This window comes from Mus caroli, unplaced genomic scaffold (genome assembly GCF_978045245.1).
Source record: "Mus caroli unplaced genomic scaffold, Mus_caroli_1 scaffold_2, whole genome shotgun sequence".
In the NCBI taxonomy this organism is placed as follows: domain Eukaryota; kingdom Metazoa; phylum Chordata; class Mammalia; order Rodentia; family Muridae; genus Mus; species Mus caroli.
The window spans coordinates 145,658,018-145,671,872 of record NW_028227257.1 but is presented as its reverse complement, the minus strand read 5'-3'; the positions used below and the strand labels follow the sequence as shown (position 1 = coordinate 145,671,872).

The 13,855-nt window shown below is 47.7% G+C and overlaps 1 protein-coding gene across 1 annotated transcript in view; it reads left to right on the top strand.

The window, feature by feature from the left end:
* Nucleotides 1-11,688: 11,688 nt before the first annotated feature.
* Gsn (gelsolin) overlaps nt 11,689-13,855 on the top strand; it is a 52,062-nt gene continuing 49,895 nt past the window's right edge. Inside the window, exon 1 of the mRNA XM_029471225.2 lies at nt 11,689-11,785. The gene's annotated coding sequence lies outside the window, so the exon portion shown is untranslated. The remainder of the gene's footprint in view (nt 11,786-13,855) is intronic.

Genomic DNA, 13,855 nt, shown 5'->3' with positions numbered 1-13,855 from the left:
ATATAGACCAAATTTGTGTTGTCCATATACTCACTGGAACATGGTCAAACTCCCAGTGCCCAGCCCCTTAAAGAAAAGTGAGTCCTTCTCCACCCCCACCCCCACCAGAAGTCAACAACTGTGGAGAGCTACACTTTAGTATTCCGATCACAAATTTTTATGAGCTCTCTTCAGTGGTTTCCTGTGTAGACTATTTCATTTTAGGGGATGGGGGAGAGAGGTTGTCACAGAAGATTTCTAAGTCTCTTGTTCTCAACCAGGAGTCATCGATATCTCTGTAAAGGAAGCTTCCTTACCCTTTACAGTTGGCAGGAACAGGGATCATGGATTTCCACATGGTTTCTGGTGACAGCATGTACCACAGACATGCACATGTCCTCTGGCCTCATCTCAGACCATGGACCACTGACCTCAGAATAGTCTTCAGCAGCACAGACTATGGATATCAACATGGACCCTGGCAGCAGCCTGGGCTACAGATACCTGCATGACTTCAGGTAGCAGCATAGACCACAGGAATTCACGAGGTCCTCATAGTAACATGGACCAGGGACATCAACATGGTGTCCTACAGCAGCACAGACCATGAACATCAGTACTGCTCCCAGTTGCAGCATGAGCCACAGACCCCGTCATGACCAGTGAATACAGGCCACTCACTTCAACATGGTCTCCAGCTGATATCAGATGCTGTGCTCTTAGTTTGGGCAGCTTTCGGACATAGGACTACTTAAAGCCAAACGCTATGCAGAAGACACCTAAGCAGACTGCATTTTTGTTTTTTTAATATAAAACTTTGGAAAACTAAAGGGTTATATTGGACACAAATCTAGGAAGTTAAGGAGCAGACATCTGGAGAAGTTATCCCAGTGTTACTAATGAATGTAAGGTGGTGTCGATGCCTTGCCTAGCCATTAAAAGACTCCTCTAGTCATTGGGTTTTAATGGTGATTGGACCAACTCCATTGGAAGTCACACTTCCTCCATGCATCAGTACAAGCCAACAGAATCAAAGAGAAGCCTTCCAGTAGTAGTGAGCAGCAATGATAGGGTCATCTACTGGGTTATTTATAAATGTTTTTATTTGATCATTTTTATTATCCTGCATTCATGTTAGCTCTTCCAGCTTGTCATTCTACCCACTGATTGGTCCATTCATCCAACTATCCACCTAACCGTCCATCCATCCCTTCTTTCCATATTTACTAGTCTCCTATTATGTCCTAAATTCTGTACCAGCACTGAGAGAGTACTCCTGTGCAAGTTCTTGCCTGTGATGGACTCACTGGTACATCTGGGAATCCCAGGGCTATATTGGAAGATGTGATAACCAGCTAACTTGTCAGTTTCATTCAGAGGGTGTGTGCCAGAGACTCCATTTCACCCAGGGCACAGTCTTTCTCAGGCAGAGGAGAAAGACATCTGGTCCTGCATCGAGGGAGCTCATGGGTCCAGGGGAGGAGACAGAAACAGACAGGTATCATTATAGATAACTATCAATGAGAAGAGATTTGAGTGGGGTTCTGTAGTGAAGAATAACAGGATAGGGGAACCCAGTTCTACAAGGATAGAGAAGTGTTGGGAACTCTGGGGACACAGAAGGACAGCTAATATAATACACTGTGAAGGAGTCAGAGAAAGCCTAAGAGATCTCTCTGTAGAAAGCCTCCTGAGGAGGGTTCCCCTGTGAAATCAAACATTGTCATACATTGTTACCACATTGTCATACATTGTTACAAGTCTCTACACCTTTCAAGAATGTCTCTGTTTCCTATACCTAATGCATCCATCCTACAAACCAACCTCTGGTGAACTTGTGACCCCATAGTGTGTACCCATCCCTTTGCCTTGCTAAGCTCCTGAACACCTGTGATGTCCCCTTCCACCTGGCACATTCTTGCACTTATCTACCCACAGAGAGCCTTGAGCCTAAGGCCCCCTCTCTGTCCAGGTGCTAACAGCCAATTACCTCAACAGGTATTTTCTATCAAACCTAACCCTTCCTCATAAAAGGGACCTCAAAACCAGGAAGGGGCTGCTCACTGAAACCCCAACTTAGGAGGAGACAGTTGTCTGGCAAGTTCCTTGTATTCTTCTAAATACATACAGCTGGCTTTAATCTAACATCATGGAAATGCTTTTTCCTCAGGTCTAACATGCCCTTCTCTGCTTCCAGAGAAAGCCTTCTAGAGGGTCCCCTCACAGAAAGCCTCCTAAGGAGTGCCCCACCTCCAGAGAAAGCATCCTAATGGGTTCCCCAAGACTGAGTCTGGAAAGATAAGGAGAAATACAGTGGATGGCATGTTACAGTGTGTAGTTGAGGGGGGTGTCAGGGATTTGGGGTACACTGCCAGGGAACTAGTAAATGCTTTGACTGCTACAGGTACAGAGTTCAAGCAGGAAGGGGACTTGAGGCTGGAGAGATAAAGAGGCCAGGTCACCTATGGTCACCATGCCAGGCAGGCAGGCAAGCTGGGGACCGGTCTGTCTGGACAGTGATAACCACAGTGGTTACCAACCCCACCCACTCCCGGCCCTGGACATAGCAAGTTCCTGGAGTCAGTCATGAGTCTTTATAAGGCTAGATCATACCACTAGTGTATTTTATACCGTGATTAAACTAGACACTTTAAAGAGCAAATCCCAGAGGCAGGAGAGATGGCTCTTCTAGAGATCTGGGGTTTAATTCATAGCATCTACATTCCAGGAGATCCAATGCCCTCTTCTGACCTCTGTAGACATCAAGCATGCATGTAGGCAAAACACTCATACATATAACATATAGTAATAATAATTAATAAAAAACAGAGCCAAGTGATGGCACATGCCTTTAATCCCAGCACTAGGGAGGTAGAGGTAAATGGATCTCTGAATTTGAGCCCAGCTTTGTCTACAGAGTGAGCTCCAGGACAGCCAGGGCTACATAGAGAAACCCTGTCTAGAAATAACAAAAACAAAACAAAACAAAATAAAATAATAAGTCCTAGGGTTGCCTCTGAAATTTTAACGATTTTCCTATTGTGGAAATGATCTTAAAGTCCTCTGTGGGTAATCTGCCTTGCACTTGCCTGAGGGCTGTGTTTTCATTCCTCAGCAGGAATGTGGAGGCCATCAGAAAACAAGAGGCAGCTAGTGTCCGTGGTGAGGGGTTATTCCAACAAATTTTGGTATAGGGTTGCTAGCCAGCTGAGACCTTGAAGAATGGCTATATGACAAGCCACATGTCATATGTCTTTGGGACCTGCTCAGTGACCAGGACCTGCAAGGCCAGCAGCCTGAGGTCAAGGTCAGAGCAGCAACATTCTTTGCCAAGGAGAAAACAACACTGTACTGCAGGGGGGTGGTGTGTGTGTGTGTGTGTGTGTGTGTCTTGGGCTGGAGGCTGGGGCCACTCATCAGAAAGAGCAAAGCGGCAGGCTTTTTAGTGGTCAGAATTTGAGATTCTTAATATTTTTTCATTTTTTAAAAAAGATTTGTTCATTTTATTTATATGAGTACACTGTATCTGTCTTTAGACACACCAGAAGAGGGCACCAGATCCCATTAGAGATGGTTGTGAGCCACCATGTGGGTGCTGGGAATTGAACTCAGGACCTCTGGAAGATCAGTCAGTGCTCTTAACCACTGAGCCATCTCTCCAGACTGAGATTCTTAATTCTTGATTTTCATTTGAAAAAAAAAAGGAGGGGGGTTGTATCGGTAGGTTTTTTTTTTTTTTAACTTTAAAAACATTCTTATAAATTAAAGTTGTTAGAACAGATAGCTCAGAGTGACTTTGATAAAAGTTAGTAACCTGAAGGTTAGCTTTAGTGGGTCTTAGGAGACAGCCCCTGCCTGCCTGCCTGCCTGCCTGCCTGCCTGCCTGCCTGCCTGCCTGCCTGCCTGCCTGCCTGTCTGTTGGTTGGTATAACTGTTTATCCTTGGGGCAGGAATCTAGTGCTGGGCTATGGCGAACAGCCAGAAGCTGCGGCATGTGTGCCTGGTGCCGTGAGTCAGGTGTGAGCTCTCTGACACGTTTCCTTCCATGCAAATAAGATTGGGGGGGGGGCATCTTAGAGAAGTGAGCATCTTTTTTTTTTTTTTTTCCAGATTTTTCTTTTTTCTTTTTTTGTATTTTTAATTAGGTATTTTCCTTATTTACATTTCTAATGCTATCCCAAAAGTCCCCCATAGCCTCCCCCCGACTCTCCTACCCACCCACTCCCACTTTTTGGCCCTGGCGTTCCCCTGTACTGGGGCATATAAAGTTTGCAAGCCCAATGGGCCTCTCTTTCCAGTGATGGCCGACTAGGCCATCTTTTGATACATATGCAGCTAGAGTCAAGAGCTCCGGGGTACTGGTTAGTTCATAATGTTGTTCCACCTATAGGGTTGCAGATCCCTTTAGCTCCTTGGTTACTTTCTCTAGCTCCTCCATTGGGGGCCCTGTGATCCATCCAATAGCTGACTGTGAGCATCCACTTCTGTGTTTGCTAGGCCCCGGCATAGTCTCACAAGAGACAGCTCTATCTGGGTCCTTTCAGCAAAATCTTGCTAGTGTATGCAATGGCGACAGCATTTGGAAGCTGATTATGGGATGGATCCCCGGATATGGCAGTCTCTAGATGGTCCATCCTTTCGTCACAGCTCCAAATTTTGTCTCTGTAACTCCTTCCATGGGTGTTTTGGAGAAGTGAGCATCTTGTCCCACGTCATCTGAAAGGAAGGGGCAGGTCAGTTGGCTCAGCAAGGATATTTGGACTCCAGCAAAATGTTTTCTGCTGAACAGTGCTTCGGGAAAAGAGGAAAAGAAGAAAATCAGGAAGGAGAAGCAAAAGAGAAACTGAAAAGAGAAAAGAAGAAATTCTTGAAGAATGGGGGAAGGGGAGGAGGGAAAGAAGGAGGGAAGGGGAGGAGGGAGTTAACTTCTGTCTTTTTAACAATGTCTCTCAATGTAGCTCAGGCTGGCCTTAAACTAGTAAGCATCCTGCCTCAGCTTCCTTAATTGCATGAGATTATCTTGTTTATCTGTTTGTTTGTGTGGGTATGTATGTGTGTTGCGGGTGCGGTTGCATGTGCCTGAATGTGTATATGGAAACCAGAAGTCAACTTAAGGTGTCTTCCTCCATCACTCTCAACACACACAGGCAAACACACACACACACACACACACACACACACACACACCACTTTTTATTTACTTACTTATGTCTGGCCAGCACGCCTCAGGAAGGATTCTCTTGTCCTCTCCTCAGCCCTGGCATTACTGGCACACCACACAAGCGCTGGGATGGAGCTCAGGCCTTGGTGCTTATGCCCATCATGGTGAGAAGCAGGGCAAGCACTTTACCAACCATCCTCAGCCTCAGGTCATCATTGACTAAACTCTCAACCCCATCAGCTGCTCTACTGGTTTTCATTTTCTCAAAGTTTTTCTTTTTCTTTTTCACATCCCAAAGAAGGTAATGTATTGCCAGCCTGACAGTGTTTCAACTCTAAGGCTCATCACATCTGAAAAGCCCATTGTTCTGTATGCTGAGAATATAAGTCTGTCGATGGTACAGTCCTGTATACAAAGCACCACCCCTCCTCCCACTGGTGTCCTGCATGGACAGCTTAATGCTTTCTGTTATGTGGCACCCCAAGAGTAGGGCTGGCTTTTCACAAACAGCTGGCCTGATTCATCTGGAACAAAGGCAGCTCTTCCTGCTAAATCCCTGGTAGGCATGGGCTGGGAGGCCAGTAGAGCCCCTGTGTCCTCCACCAGAATCTCTCTCTCTCTCTCTCTCTCTCTCTCTCTCTCTCTCTCTCTCTCTGTCTCTCTCTTTCTGTCTCTGTCTTTGTCTCTGTCTCTGTCTCTCCCACTCCCTTTCTCCCTCACTTTCCCTTTCCTCCCTCTACCTCTCTCTCTTTTTTTCTATCTCTGTACCACCCACATCTTAGTTATCTTTCTATTACCATGACAAACACCATGACCAAGGAAACTTATGGAAGAGTTTACTAAGGTTTACAGTTTCAGAGGGTGAGTATATGTGTTTGGCACACTAAGAACCCCCAAAAGTCCTTTGCCCACATTCCAGAGCTAGGTTCCTCCCTGCCTTCTGTGACTCAGTGCCAATGGTTCTGTCATCACTAATGACCAATGTGACACCTATTTTCCATATGAGGGCTATAAAGCCCACCATCACAACCTTTACCTTGCTGTCTCCATCCATGCTCAGAGGCAGCTCTTTTGCATCATTCCCGCCACAATAAATCTCTTCTGTGAGGTCTGTTCTGAGGTGTAGTATTCATGGTATTCCTTAGCCCAGGATCTCCAAGATACTCTTCCACCACAAAATCTTTCGATATGACCATCATGGTGAGAAGCATGGTGGCAGGCAGGCAGGCAGGCATGCATGGTGCTGGAGCAGTAGCTAAGAATTCACTTCCTTAAGACAACCGTGAGTTAGAGAGAGAGAGAGAGAGAGAGAGAGAGAGAGAGAGAGAGAGAGAGAGAGAGAGAGCTAACACAGAATGGTGTGGACTTTTGAAACCTCAAAGCCCATGCTCAGAAACACATTTTCTCCAACAAGGCTACACCTCCTTCCCATATGGTTCTACTACCAACTGGGGACCAATTTTATCCAAATATCTGGGCCTATGTGGTCACTCTCATTCAGATCATCACACCCCTTTCTCTCCTAGGCTAAGAAGGAAACCTGGGTTCTATCCCAGCTTGGCTATTTCCCAGGTGTGCAACAGAAATAAGAGCCATCACCTTGCTGCTGAGCCTCAGTTTCTCCATCTGGGAAGTGGGAGTTGTGCCAGTCTGAAAGCTCTGTTGTTAGGTTCTGGAGGCGATAACAACATGAGCATGCGTTCTGACTATTTCTTGTAAGCTGGAAGCAGCTTGCTGTCTGGCTTGGTCTATAACTCAATCCAGGCAGTGAGCATCTGCACACACTGGCATTAAAGCTTATCCACTGTTAGTACTTCCAAGCCTTTACTTACTTTACTTACTGATGACTGAGACTTTCTGGGCTCCAGGTGTTGGCATGAATCATTGAACTTCCCCAAAGCTTTTCAAATGAACACAACTTATTGGGGAAAAAGGGGTATTTAAGGGATTTCTAGGAATTACTTTTTTTTTAATACCCATTTTGAGATAGATTCTCACTAGGTAGCTATGGCTGGCCTGGAACTCACTGTGTGGCTAGGCTGATCTGCAACATACAGAGACTGGATTGCCTCTGCCTCCTGGTGCATGGATTAAAGGCACATGCCACCGATCCCTGCTTTACTCTTTGTTTAGAGCATTTTTATAAGTTATCTGAAAACATTGCTACAGTTTTTAAATAACTCCAAATACCTTCCATGCAAAGGATTAGTAAGTAAGGGGAAGGAATGTAGCTAAACAGTGGAACGGAACACCTTGTGGCCTGGAGTTCAGTTCCCAGCATTGCACAAACCTACCCCCAAAAGAAGCCAGCTATGGTATTGCATGTCTTTAGTCCCAGCACTTGGGAGACAGAGGCAGGCAGATCTCTGAGTTTGAGGTCATCCCTGTCTACAGATTGAGTTCCTGGACAGCCAGGGTTTCACAAAGAAACTCTATCTCAAAAAACCCAGAGTAGGGGGACTTTAAAAGAATAAATTGCTCTCAGTTAATATCTAAAGTGGACAAGGAGGGGCTTAACTTTGTGCTGTAACACTGAGATAATTATTTTTTCAACTGTTTATTATATATTAAGTTACGTGCACATGAATCAGGTCCCTGCAGAGGCCAGAAGAAGGCATCAAAGGAGCTGGAGTTACCCACAGTGGGAGCTGGGGACAGAAACGCAGGTTCTGTTCTTAAGCAGTGAGTACTCTTAGCCACTGAGTCGTCTCACCAGCCTCAGATGAAATAACTCTTGACACTGTATAAGAGATACAGAAAGGACCTTGACCCTCAGCTGCCTTTCTCCTTGGCCACTAGAGACAGATTTGGGTTTAAACCCCCTTCTGTGGCTCTCCTAGCTTACTAATTGAGATACTGAAGTAGACTCGGTTTAATGGAAGTATTAAGTAGCTGTTATAATTGTACTTTTCATTGTTATTATTATTGTGGATGTCACCGTCATCGGGCCTGCTGTGTGAGGTGGGAGCAGCAGTGGTAGGCTCAGCAGAATGAAAGAATATCTGATACGTTGAGTCCTTCCTTGACAATGTGTCTTCAGAGTCTCAGGGAGGCTGGAAAGTCTTGTGCTGCAGGGCTGGGCGGGGCTCGGTGGGACGGAGCTTAGGCACTAGTGTGCTGGTGTTAGAAGTAAGCTCTCAGGAATACAGGGCTGGATGCCCCGACTTAAGGCTTTTCCTGATTTCTGCCTTGCCTTCTATCTGGCTACCTGCATGATATCAGGGAAGGTTGAGTTGGAAAGAGACATGAATTAGTGCCCAATTACATGTAGCATTTGTATCATATGACGAAATAGCTGAGATGACCTTAAAGTCTAGTTGGTAGTGAACTACAGCAAATTTAACTTGGAAATCATGCTTGGAGAATGAATTACCTGTGTAATTTATTTAATTATAAGTTCACACAAATTATTATTTATATGAATTGTTTTAAAATTGGTTTTAAAACATTCTGAGAGATTTACTAATCAACTCTCAAGAGCTGGTGTGAGCTGGTTGTAGCCATCCCAGAAGGGAGGCAGATTCCTCTCCTTCCTCAGCTCTGTCTCCCTCCATTTCCCATACACCTAAGTCTTTGAAAAAGAGCTGGTCCATTCTTGCTCCTCCAGCCTTCCAAAGATGCCTCTGCCTTCTGCCTGGTAAAGCTGTCTTTCTGGATTAGAATTCCATCGATTTTTAATTAACAAGGAATTTCTTTTTGAGGCAGCATCTCATGTAGCCCAGGCTGGCTGGAGAGTCACTGTATAGTGAAGGATGGCCTTGTACATCGGATCCTCATGATTCTACCTCCTAAGTGCTAGGATTATAGCCAAGTAGCACCAAGCCTGCTTTATGAAGTACTGGGGGTTGAACACAGGGCCTTGTACCTGTGAGGCAAGCATTTTATCATTTAAGCTACAGTCCCTCATCTCTCCATCCCTGAAACTAAATCCCTGCACCCACAGATGAGGGTAGGAGAAGCCAAGTTTTGGTAGTGTGAACCTGCTACTCTGGCTGGAGTATGTCATAAATGTGGAATATAGCACAAATACAGGTTCCTAGCAAGAGCAGTGTCCGTGGGTAGAAAGAGGCAGTCTTGGGAAGGAAATGAACTCTTCCAATTGTCTACTGCTCGGCCTACGTGTGGCCTTCACCTCTCACATCCTCATTCTGAGCATTGGGGAAGTCTTCTGTCAAAAGAATACATCAAGATTCTCCCTTCTGTCTGCAGGTGAGGATCCAGGAATGATGCCGAGCTTCAAGGAGTCCAGAAAAGAAAGGGGATGGGACACTGTGTTGGCTGGTCTCATGTCAACTTGACATAGCTTAAAGTTATCTGATAGGAGGGAACCTCAACTCAGAAAATGCCTCCATAAGATTCAGCTGTAAGCCATTTTCATAATGAGTGATTGATGGGGGGAGGGCCCAGCCCATTGTGGGTAGGACCAACCCTGGCCTGGTGGTCCTGGGGTCTGCAAGAAAGCAGGCTGGGCAGGCCATGAGGAAGCAAAGCCGGTAAGCAGCACCCCTGCCTCTCATCAGCTCCTGCCTCCAGGTTTCTGTCCTGACTTCCTTAAATGTTGAACAGTGCTGTGGACGTATACACACTCCCCAGTGGAAGTATACACACTCTTCAACTTACTTTTTGGTCATGGTGTTCTGTCACAGCAATAGAATAGTCTAAGACAAACATGGAGCTGAAGGGACTTCTAGAATTCCTGCACAGCAAACTTGACCTGAAAGAGCATATTAGAGCATCTATGAACACCAAGAAGGAAGGACCTTCCTCTGTAAGCATCCCATCTTTATCCTTATAACTAGTGGTAGTAATTTTAGATGATAGCTCTCTACCTCTCCAGCCACTGAGTGGAATGATCAGAGGTATAGGAACAAGTCCCTCTGCTCTCTTGAACCTCAGTCCCCTCTTCTCTGACAGGAAGGCTTGAACAAGTGTTCTCTGGTGTTTTCTATATCCCAACGTGATACTCTACAGCTTGAGGGAGGCACAGATTTAAGATTTCCTTCCCTTTGTCTGGAAGATACCCCTGGGTTTGGAAATGATGTGTTAGATAATTCCAAAGTACATGTGTGCCGGGGCTCAGAGTCAGGGTGCAGGGCCAAGTAGCCTGTGATTTTGCCTTCAGCCTACACTGCAAGGGTCACAGGCAGCTTCTGGAAAAATCCGATTAGCCGAGAGAGAGGTGTGAGTGTCCCTTCATGTGGGCACTCTAGTTTTTAGAGTGGAACTGGGCAGTGCTGACCAAGCCAGGAAGAATGGCAGAGTATGACACAGGGACAAATGAGCCACAGCCAAGCCTCGTGCATAGAGGACCAAGCTCTGTCTGTGGCTTGCTCATCTCATCTGAACAGTATACATCGTGATGCCTACCTCAGGAATGGCTTGTGGTGTACTCACTAAGAGGAGTAGGCGTGGGGGGGGGGGGAGGGGCGCAGGGAGAGCCAGCCTGGGATTCCCCGGGCCTTGTGGCTTTCTTGGCTACTTCTCAATGAAAGACCAAACTAGGAAACACATTCTGAGGTCTTGCTTTCTCTGCTACTGAAACACCAGCCTTGGCACCTACTAATTATGGGATCCTGGTGTATTTTACCTGTGTTAGAGCTTCTCGCTGGGAAATGTGAGTATTGTCAGCATTCAGCCTGGAATGGGCGTCTGACATTTGGTGCGGTCCCCTGTGTGGTATGTGAATTCTTCCCTAGAGAAGCCGTGTTTGTATTATAAATCCTGCTCCATTATAAATGCTCTGTTTTTCAAATGGTGTCTGGGGCCATGGCGGGGGTGGGGGGTGGGGGGAGTCCCATTTCACACACGCTTGAAAGTGCTCTCACCCTCGCCTCTCTGACCAGGTCCCCAGGGAATATTTGCTTTCATGCTAATGTAAATCTTGGTTTATGAGGGAATCACCGCGTTTGCCTGGTGTCAAGCATCTTTCCCTCCCTTTTGACAAGAGGCTGCACTGAGGCTTAGATGTGCTAAGTTCATTGCCCAGAGTCGTAGGCTGGACATGTCAGGAGTTCTAGTCTAGGCCTCCTGACTCTGATGCCTAGCTACTGTTCACATTTTAGGAAGGATTGCCTTGACATTTCTCCTTCGATACTTCTGTGTGACGTTAGAAGAAAAAAAATCTCCTTCAGTCTCTTCAGTAGGGCAAGCTGCCGTCTGACTGCACATCATGGCTATTCTTGTAGGGAGCTATTTCACAGTCAGAGGGCTTTGCCTCTGAAGGCCTTCTCTTTACAGCTTTAGCTTTGCACCGCAGGCTACCCTCGCCCAGTACACTCTTTGCCCTGAGTCTAGCCTTGGTGTAATCCTGAGTCTCCTCCCCACTACCTCGGGCCCCCTCAGATTTGCCTTCCATGTTCCGAGCCTCGGTTTCCTTCTATGGACCGCAGAGAGCTTGATTGACACCTTCCTCGGAACAGAGGAAGCGGTTGTGCTCTGGATGAATGCTTAGCCTGGAGCCCGAGTCTACATCCTCCCAGCTGCCGCTCCTCTCCAGCCTGCCCCGCCCGCCTCGAGGGCGGCTCCGGCGCGTGCCCTGCCCACCCTGCGGCTCGCACAGCGCACCCCGCCCCAACGCCAGGAACCAGCTGAGCACACAGCTGGACCGAGCTGTCGCTGTCGCCGTCACCGGCTCCGCTCCATCAGGTAAGGAAGCGGGCCGCCCGGGTCCCAGACTTTTGGGGTCGTGGTCCGAGCTGAATTTCCTCTCCCTCCGGTGCCCATCCGAGTTCGGGTGAACCTGGAGCTGGGCCCACGCGCGGGTATCGCGGGAGAAAAGAGGTGCTCGTTCACTTTGGCTTTCTTCTAGGGGACCTAGGACTGTGGCTGGGGTCTAGAGGCGAAGAGGAGCCGTGCTACCGCCACGCCTAGATCCGGTGTGCTGCAGCACCGGACCTCACTTTGATCCCCACCCCGCGAGTGCGGGGCAATGGGCCCCGAGTCTTTGTTGCTTTGGGGGTCTCTGACCCCGCATGCAGGTATCTGCCCACGCACGGTTGAACAGTGGCTAGGTGAAGAAAGCGGAGCTTTCACTCCTGAGCAATACCTTCCTCCTTGGGGCCCGAAACTGTTAGAAAGTTCCTCCTTGAAGGTGCCTGACTTCTTCATATCTTACCTGAAGGCACTTAGCTATTTCGTTCCCGCTTTGCCGTGTTGTGTTCTCTTCAGGCTTGGAGAGGAAACTTCTGACTGAACACCAACTCCTTTTTGAGTAATTAGAACCTTGTCTCTGGGCCTCCATCACTTTGCAGGCCCCTCCCCCAACTCTACTATAGCAACTTCCCCATGGTCCGGGACTCTGGATTTGTGGGCTTGATGGGCCTGTAGGGGAAGCCCCAGTCTTGGGAGGTCTGGGAGCTGGGCAGCCGGCAAGCAGGGGATCCGACTGTAGGTTCTCCTCAGCCCAGACATCTATCCTTTTATTCAGTCCTTGCGGTCTCTACAGAGCAGAGATGAACCCTTTAAAGACCCAGGAGTCCTTCCTGGTGTTCCTCGAGGTAGCCTTTGTGGACTGCCGTAGCCTCTGGCTTTGTTTGGCCTCTGGGACTAACGGAAGAGGAAGACAACCGTTCTGTCCCATTCCTACAGACCATATTTCTGACCTGGTCACCAGGGCTGCTGAGCCACTTAGTACTGACCCCTCTCTGTGGAGTTGCACCGCATCTCTGAGTGTGACCCAAGGGCCTGAGTCACACAGTGAGACAGTGGCAGGGGATAGACCCAGGTCCAGCCCACTCTTTCTGACTTCTGTGGGACCTTAGACTCTTGGATATTCTATGCTGTAAAGGTCAGAGGCCCCACCCTGTCCCATACAATTGGGGAGGAGGTTGCTATTCCTTGGAGGATTTTAAAGTAAGGAGGATGAAGGATGTGAACAAGGGACCAGTGGCTTCCAGCTTCTTTCAGACTCGTTCCCTTTCTTGGGCCTCCCTATTTGTAAATGCCAGGGAAATCATAAAGAGCCAAGGGAGCTTGGCTTGGCACTTGTGTAAATTACACAGCAGCAAAGGTTTCCGTGTGAACCAGGGGAGGGAGTTTACTCCATAATTTTCCACAGTCTTTTTATTAGGGACTCTCAGAGCCAGGGGAAGTTCGCCTGTCAATCTGTTTCCTTCCCTCCTACCCTGATGTGGCATTCTCTGGCTTGTGCTCTGGTCCTGACCTTGGAGGGGCCCAGGAGCCCTAAGGAGAGCTCCCTAAACTTCTCATCTTGACACATCTAGATGATAGTTTCTTCAGCCATGTAAGAGCAGGTGACTAATTGTGTCTGGGTGAGCCAGGCCTCGGAAATGAGTAACAGTTTGCCAGGGGAAGAGGGGTGGGGAAGGAGCTATTCTAAGAAGCAGGGAAGCTTGTGCAAAGGCACTGAGCATCCTTCATGACTAGAATGGAGGGCGCAGGGTTGGAGTGCTGGGACTTAGAGTGTTAGGTGAAGGCAGAACTGACAGGCAGTAGGATGCTGGGAAAGGTTTGTCACCAGGGCAGTGACCAAGAACTCTCATTGACGCAGAGGCTGAGGTGGGAGTGCATGGGGAGGCCCTGAGGAGGTGGCCTGGTGGTCAGCAGGCAGATCCAACCCAGAGCAATGCCTGCTGGGCAGATCAATGGCAGATCCTGGAAACTCAACTTCAGGTTTATGGGAGCTGGAAATTTTATCTGAAAACAGATGAGGCGAAGCTCGCAGGTAGATACTGTTACGGTTAGTGTCTCCCTGTT